This window comes from Mandrillus leucophaeus, unplaced genomic scaffold, assembly GCF_000951045.1.
Source record: "Mandrillus leucophaeus isolate KB7577 unplaced genomic scaffold, Mleu.le_1.0 Scaffold318, whole genome shotgun sequence".
NCBI lineage: Eukaryota > Metazoa > Chordata > Mammalia > Primates > Cercopithecidae > Mandrillus > Mandrillus leucophaeus.
Window position 1 is genome coordinate 2,962,881 of NW_012103343.1, and position 8,598 is coordinate 2,971,478.

Here is an 8,598-nt window from a genome sequence, read left to right on the forward strand (position 1 = left end):
AACCGTTCCTGGGAAGTAGGAATGAGCTCTTCATTGCTTTGTAGGCAGTCACAGCATATAAATACTGTAGAAGATCTGGGTTAAAAACCAAAGCCCAAGCTGTTATCTATAGTGTGCTGTTGCCAACCTCCCAGTAAAGTTTTAGTTTAACAGGCCACACTGTGGCTGATAATGATAATTTTGTGTTATCCCTATTGGACGAGTGGCTAGCCTGTTTCCACAGTAGACAGATGCTTTGCTTAATGACAGACACCAGCCCAGAGCCTTGCTTTGTAGTAGGCCTTTGATAAATGTTAGTTAGATTTAATTGCTTGCTGACTTGTTGAGTACTGAGTGTGATTAGATTAAGCCTAATATGTTGTAATTAAGAACTATCAGTCACAAAACAAACTTAATTTTTTTTCTAAAAATATATGAAATGCAAAAGTTATAAAATAATTATGACTTATCAAGGGGAAAATTGTGACTTATTATACTTCATTCACTAACTGAGGTTTGGTTCATTTCTACATTTGAATTTGAACTCCATGTCTGATTGTTTTTTAAATGTGTGTGTGTGTGTGTGTGTGTGTGTGTGTGTGTGTGTGTGTTTGGTGGGAATTGGAGTTGGGGTCTCTCTCTGTCATACGGGCCAGAGTGCAGTAGTACAATGATAGCTCACTGCAGCCTTAAACTTTTGGACTCAAGCCATCCTCCTGCCTCAGCCTCCTGAGTAGCTAGGACTACAGGCATGTTTCATCATACCTGGCTAATTTTTTTAAAAAAAAATTTTTTTGTAGAAGTGGGGTCTCACTATGTTGCCCAGGCTGGTCTTGATCTCCTGGGCTCACACAATCCTCCTGACTCGACCTACCGAAGCACTGGGATTACAGGTGTGGTCCACTGTGCTTGGCTGCACATTTTCTTTCAACAGTTTTTTCTGTCCTTTGTTGAAAGGCTTCATTGTCCTGCTGATAATTAGGCTATTATAATAAGAATTAGGAAGATTCTTCTTTATCACCTGTTCTTAGATGACAAAGATTCTTAGAAATTCTTGCTGTGTTTATTTTGTACTTCCTGGTAATGTAGTTTAGATCTGAAAAGACATAATTGAAGTTAGTTCTCACAGAGGAGGAAAATACTTGTGTACTAAGGATCAGTTTAAATGACTCAAGATAAGCAATCAAAGAAGTGTTATCTTTACCATTGTATTAGTCTGTTCTCACACTGCTAATAAAGACATACGTTAGACTGGGTATTTATAAAGTAAAGAGGTTTGACTCACAGTTCGCATGGCTGGGGAGGCCTCAGGAAATTTGCAATCATGGTGGAAGGGAAAGCAAACACGTCCTTCTTCATATGGCGGCAGCAAGGAGAAGTATGAGCGGAGTGGGAGAAAAGCCCCTTACAAAACCATCAGATCTCGTGAGAACTCACTGTCTTGAGAACAGCATGAGCCTAACTGCCCCCATGATTCAATTACCTTTTATCAAGTCCCTCCCATGACATGTGAGGATTATGGGAACTACAATTCAAGATGAGATTTGGGTGGGGACACAGCCAAACCATATCAACCATATTCTGCCTAAATTAGACGTCTATCTCTAATCACAGCTTAATTATTCAAGTACCCACAGATTCTTCTTTTAATTGGTGATTTTCTAATACCATTGCAGGACCTTCTGATTGATAGTTTGTGCACAAGTTTTCAAAAAGAAGTTAGTGTCTCTTTTTAAGAGAAATTCGTCAACTGCAGTGACATTAGAACCAGTGATTAAAAATTACTGAAGTCACATCTGTGGATGTCTATGCCTGTCTACTTTTTGTTTATAGAACTCATGACTATTTAAATGAAAACAGTCACCTCAGTCCTCACTAAAAACAATGATTATTAAAAATATAAAATTTAAGGTGGCTACAGAATGAGGCAATAAATACCAGAGAAAGGGAGTCATGAGTAAAAGTATTAATGTTCTTAAGGCTTCTTTTTGATTAAAGTCTAAACATTGTTTTTCAATTCAGACTTAACAGGGAGGATGCTGCAAATGAAGGGAGCATTTTTTTCTATAAAGGCCCACACAGTGTCTTATGGTGTCTTAGTACATTTGGGCTGCTGTACAGTAACAGAATACTATAAATTAGGTAGCTTCTAAAAAACAGAAACTTTTTTCTCATGGTTCTGGAGACTGGGAAGTCTAAGATCAAGGCATCAGCAGATTCAGTGTTTGAGGGGAGGACCTGCCTCCAGTTCAGAGACAGCCATCCTTTCTCTGTATCTTCACATGGCAGAAAGGATAAGTAAGCTCTCTGGGACCTCTGTTTTAGGGGCACTAATCCCATTTACGAGGGCCCCACCTTCATTATCTAATCACCTCCCAAGAGCCCCATCTCCTAAAACCATTACATTTGGGGGTTAGGTTTTGACCTATGAATTTTGAGGAGACACATTCAGTTGATGTCAGAGGGAGATACTTGGTCTTCAGATACTTAGATTTTTAACTCTGAATTCTTGGGTAGCTTTTAGAGATAAGGACTGATTTAGACTAGAGTCGTTGGGCCCAGCGCAACTTGAAGTAGCGGAGAGAGAGCGGGACTAGAGCGCAGAGCTCGGGACGTGCATCCCAGCTGGCGTGATGGGCGGAGAGCAGGAGGAGGAGCAGTTCGAGGGCATGTTGCTGGCCATGGCTCAGCAGCATGAGGGCGGCGTGCAGGAGCTTGTGAACACCTTCTTCAGCTTCCTTCGACGCAAAACAGACTTTTTCATTGGAGGAGAAGAGGGGATGGCAGAGAAGCTTATCATACAGATTTTCAGCAACAACAATCAGCTGGCACAGAAGGCCCAGTGGGAGAAGAGAGCCCGGCAGGAGGCTGAGCGGCGGGAGAAGGTGGAGCGGGTGGCCAGGGTGGCCAAGGAAGCCAAGTCAGAGGCCTCAGGGCCCCAGATCAAGGAGCTAACTGATGAAGAGGCAGAGAAGCTGCAGCTAGAGACTGACCAGAAAAAGGATACAGAGAATCATGAGGCCCAGCTCAAGAACGGCAACCTTAACTCCCAGGGAAGCAGGAGACTGAGAAAAATGAAGAGGAGGAAGATGAGAAGGACAAAGGAAAACTGAAGCCCAACCTAGGCAACGGGGCAGACCTGCCCAATTACCGCTGGACCCAGACCCTGTCGGAGCTGGACCTGGCGGTCCCTTTCCACGTGAACTTCTGGGTGAAAGGGAAGGGCGTGGTGGTGGACATCCAGTGGTGGCACCTCCGGGTAGGGCTCAAGGGGCAGCCAGTGATCATCGATGGGGAGCTCCACAACGAAGTGAAGGTGGAGGAGAGCTCATGGCTCATTGAAGACGGCAAGGTGGTGACTCTGCATCTTGAGAATATCAATAAGATGGAGTGGTGGAGCCGCTTGGCATCCAGTGACCTTGAGATCAATACCAAGAATATTAACCCTGAGAATTCCAAGCTCTCAGACCTGGACAGTGAGACTCATAGCATGGTGGAAAGGATGATGATGTATGACCAGAGACAGAAGTCCATGGGGTTGTCAACCTCAGACGAACAGAAGAAACAGGAGATTCTGAAGAAGTTCATGGATCAGCATCTGGAGATGGATTTTTCCAAGGCCAAATTCAACTGGCCCCTGTTTTTACCTCCTTGAACTCTTGGGGCTGAGCTGCAACCATCCAACTTTTTTTCCCACTCTTCTCTGGCCCTTGTGGGCCTCAGGGATTGGGGCAGGCATGGGACTGGCCCAGCACACAGGTCCCAGGGCATCAGGAGAAAGGCTGGGGTTTGGGGTCTTGTCTTCCCCAGTTGGCCTACTGTTACACATTAAAGCGATTTGCTTAGCAAAAAAAGAAATAAGGACTGATTTATTTCCTCATTTGTGATGCCAAATTGTAAAGATTAAGGTAATCGTTCTGTTAAGGTATGAAAATACGCCACTTCTAAGAGACAGAGGCAGATAGGATATTGGCAACCTTCACACCCTAGTTTGAAAGGTACTGGCCTTTCTTGGCTGTGCTGAGGCATGAATAAATACCTCACTATTGTGGTTACAATAGTAACCATACCTTTGTTGTGTTTTATTTCTTCAACTACCATCTGTTGTTGCAGCTTTTAGCTAAAGAACGGTTTTGCAAACTTCCACCTTAAGTCATAGCACTGTGTCTTGGTGAATTGATTATAGAGGTGGAAGTTAGTATCTTAAATTTGATTCAGTCATATATGCCTTTTGGGTGACTTCACTTTGGATCCTCAAAGGATGACTTAGAGAATGCCAAATAAACACCCTGGCAACTGGTAATGACCTTCTGGGAGATTCTGACAGATTGAGGTTTCACAACAAACACAGATAAAAGACAGTTTTTCAGAAAACAGTGGCGAAGGAACTGAATAAGTAAAGCATAACTGAAGGCAGTAGAGGTAGTTGAGTGGAAATGCATAAAGAGCTGGGAGGAGTGGAGTTCACCAGCAAATGTATCTTGTGTATCTGGCTGGGAGGTGTAATTGGGATGGAGAAAGGAAAGGCAGCATGCAGGAGGGCATGTGATAGGAGTAGAGCTGTGTGCCAGGGGTGGCAAGTTGACTCTCTTGGATGGTACCAAGAATTTGTCTTACTGTAGTTAGACAGAGTTAGTTTTTATTCTGAATGAGACACTGACTTTCCCTTATTTCCCGATAGGGGTTTTGAATATAGTGACTTGAAGCAAGAACAGTTATTGGAACTATGGTATCAGATTTCCTGAAGGTAACATTATTCATTAAATAATAATGTTGCTCTTTGAGCCCTTAAAATTGGCCTTTTTCTAGACTCCTAAACTCTTTATGTTCTTAATGAAATAACGCTGGCTAGAGCCCTTACCAAACTCTAACGAGAAACAGTGAATTAAAAGATACAGAAGACTGGGAGCTAGAAATTGATTTATTTTTTTTTCAAACTCATATTGCCTCGAAAACATCTACCTTAGGATCTATTCGCATCCTTAACCCTGCCAACCCCTTGATTCATTTGCAAGATTGCCACCCTCCTTGCTATTTACAATAATTCATTCTTTAATTTCAAATTTTGGTGCTATTTTCATATTGTTTAAATGAGGTTCACCTACCCAACATGGTAGCTATTTGCCTAATATCTTCGTTGTACCTAAACATTGTGGAAAGTGGTTTCTTTTATAAATTTAAAATGTTTAGCTTTTCAAACCCCTGTTTTCTCATCTTCCTTTGTCAGAGTTCTGTTTGAGGTGAGCAAAACCACTTGGATCCTGATTTAGTGGATGATTTTGGTGAAATTAAGACTTTGAGATTGACTTTTCTCTCTCCCTACTCACCACAGTGGGAATGCATTTTTCATCTTTTCTGTGGGGTGATTTGGAGAATGACTGAGATGGTTATTCCTTTTTTCCTCCTGTTTCAGTCTGTTTTGTGCTGCAGTGACAGAATACTTGAGACTGGGTAATTTATAAGGAACAGAATTTTATTTCTCACTGTTCTGGAGGTGAGTGGGACGTCCACGATCGAGGTGCCAGCATTTGGTCTGGTGAGGGCCCTCTTGCCGCATCCTTATCTGGCAGAAGGCATAAGGGCAAGTCGTCCAAATGTGGAGTGAAGCCTCTTTTATAAGAGCCCTAATCCCATTGAGAGGGAGAAGCCATCGTGGCTTAATCACCTTTAAAGGCTCCACTTGTAAATACCATCACTTTGGCAACACCTACATTTTGGAAGGGACACGTTCAAACCATAATACCCCCTCTCACCTATTGTGTGCCCTCCTTTTGGGAGTGGGCAGTGGTGCTGACTGAAAGATGCATCCTCCAGGCTTCCTTGCCCTCTGGCTTCTAACTGGATTGGCCAAGGGGGAACTTGAGGAGAACTAAGAGTGGGAGGGGAGAGAGCTGCCAGTTGCCACATCTCTGCTCTCTGCTGCAGTTTTGTCAGTGGTGTGTCCCACCAAGAAACCACTCTTGCCTGGTGGGTCCTCTTTCAGGCCTCCAGCAGGTTACTTTCCTCTCCTTGATGCTTCAAGTCACTTTCTACCTGAATGCCTGTTGTACTCTTCACTCTTCCCTCATCTTTGTAAATAGTCCTTCGATCAGATGTCTTCATTGGAACTATGTGAGTTGCCTCTATGTAGTACATGTAAGACACTGTTGATTAAAAGTACAGGTAAGACACTGTGGTGTCAACACTTTCACATGAGGAAACACATAGCGCATTAAATGTATGTGATTATAAGATACGTCTTAATTTCAGATACATTAATACTTAGAAACAACACCCGTGACTCTCAAAACAGAGGGAAACCTATGAAATTGCTACTGGTTTTTCATTGTATTAAAGATACCATAATAAAGATCTTTGTTTATAAACTTGCCTATATTTGAGATTATGTCCATAGGATAGGTGAGAAGAGAGTTATAGACATTTTCTAAGACTCGTTTCTTTTTGCCGCATTGCATTCTAAAAGGGTCAGACGTATTTAGAGTGCCACCTGCAGCTTCTTAGCTCTTGTTTGACTGTCCAATGTGTGTTGACTTTTCCACAGATCTTTCCTAATCTGATAGGCCAAAGAGAGTCTTTCCATTTGGCGGTGAAAGTGACCATTTTCTATTTTTTCTTGTATTTTTCTTTTTCTTTAAAAAAATCTCCTTTGCCTATTTATTTATTGGGTCTTACTGTTTTTCATATGCATGAGCTCTTTGTGTGATAGGTCAGGGGTTAGCTAACTTTTTCTATAAAGGACCAGCTAATAGACATTTCAGGCTTTGTGAGCCACACAGCTTCTGTAGGGTGAAAGCAGCCTTAGACAATAAGCAACTAATGAGGATGGTTGTGCTCCCATGTGGACACTGAGATGTAAATATTATATAGTTTTTATATGCCCTGGAGTATCATTCCTCTTTATTTTCTTCAACCATTTAAAAATGTAAAAACCATTCTTAGCTCACGGACTGTAGAAGAACAGGCGGTGGGCTGGATTTGATTAGTGGGCCATAGTTTGCTGACCCTTGTAATAGATGATAACTCATTTAATCTGTTTTGACTATTTTCCTCACTTCCTTTTTTAGATAAATTTTTTAGGCCTACAGAAGTTTAAATTTCTTACAACATCAAATTTTAAATTTCTGGCCATTTTTGTCATGATTCTGAAAGTTAGAATGTTCTTACTAACGATCATATCCAAAAATACACGACTTAATTTTAGCTTTAGAGACATGTTTTTTAAAGAATTCGCCTTTATTCATGTGGAATTTATTTGTGTATAGTGTGATGTGGAGGTCTAAATTTAATTTTTTTGCAAGCAGCAAACCAATTGTGGGTTGTTTTTGAATCCTCCTGGTTAGTACCGGGTTCACTAACTGTGCTTTGGGTACCTTTGATCCTAGATTTACAGCATGATAATTTTCCCAGTTTTCATTTATGTTCAAGAAGTATGGTACCAACCTGTGACATGAGTTCCTCTTAGTTCTTCTTGGCTCATCTGTTTCCATGTGAGCTGGCATTCACAGGAAATTCAGAACTCTTATAGGCATAATATTAATAGATACATGTGGAAAGAGTTGTCCTCTGAAAAAAAAGTTTGAGTTTTTTTTTGAGACAGAGTCTTGCTATGTCACCCAGGCTGGAGTGCAATGGCCCGATCTCGGCTCACTGCAAGGTCCACCTCCCGGGTTCACACCATTCTCCTGCCTCAGCCTCCCGAGTAGCTGGGACTACAGGCGCCCACCACCATGCCTGGATAATTTTTTTGTATTTTTAGTAGAGATGGGGTTTCACCGGGTTAGCCAGGATGGTCTCTATTTCCTGACCTCGTGATCCACCCGCCTCGGCTTCCCAGAGTGCTGGGATTACAGGCGAGAGCCACCGCGCCCAACCTTTTTTTTTTTTTTTTAATTAGATGAAGAATGACAACTTGATCTCCCACACTAGGAAAGAAATGTGCAATTAATAGTTTATATTACACAACATTAACTGTTGGGTTTTTTTTTTTTTTTTTGGCCTTTGGAAGATATACTCAAATTTGTGATAAGTAAAATGACTTGCTTATCACAGGTTACCATATAAGATTGGACAAGAATAATCTTTTATTTCTAGTCTTCTAGGTTGTTGAAATGACCTAAAATGTAATTTGAGGATAAGCAAAACCCTGATCTGCTGAATATTACAAAACCAAATTTGCAGGAATGGCTTTCTTGCTCCTGAGACTGAAAAATTTGTCTGCTCCCAATTCAGTTGACTCTAAAGAATAGATAGCATGCTTTTATTTTCTGACAGCACTAACAGTTATTCCTGCTGAACCAGGAATGCTGTTAGAGTGTCAAGGATGGATTTGCCTTAACTCATTTTTCCACAAAGCTGTAAATTTAAAAAAGTCTCTTAACGTTTCTTTGTCATTCTTTGGTTCACAGTAGATAGTCCTGCTGCAGAAGTCCCGCTCCGGTCAGCCTGTATTTCCAGTGAGAGTGTTCTTTCAGAATTGGAAATGGCTGTATGTTCAACTGGGTTGCCATGGTGCTGTGGGACATGCGGTGGCAAACCCCACACAAGAGTTAAAGGGATGAGTAGTTCTTAGGGTACAGATTACAGAAAGTACAGCTTGCCATCAAGTTCTAGGCAACAGAT

General features: G+C 41.6%; 1 pseudogene across 1 annotated transcript; it reads left to right on the forward strand.

Annotated features, from left to right (window-relative positions):
• Window positions 1-2,042: 2,042 nt before the first annotated feature.
• On the forward strand, window positions 2,043-4,319 carry LOC105545090 (annotated as a pseudogene). The gene has a single exon (XR_001006869.1). The product of XR_001006869.1 is annotated as a nuclear migration protein nudC pseudogene (transcript).
• Window positions 4,320-8,598: the final 4,279 nt, after the last annotated feature.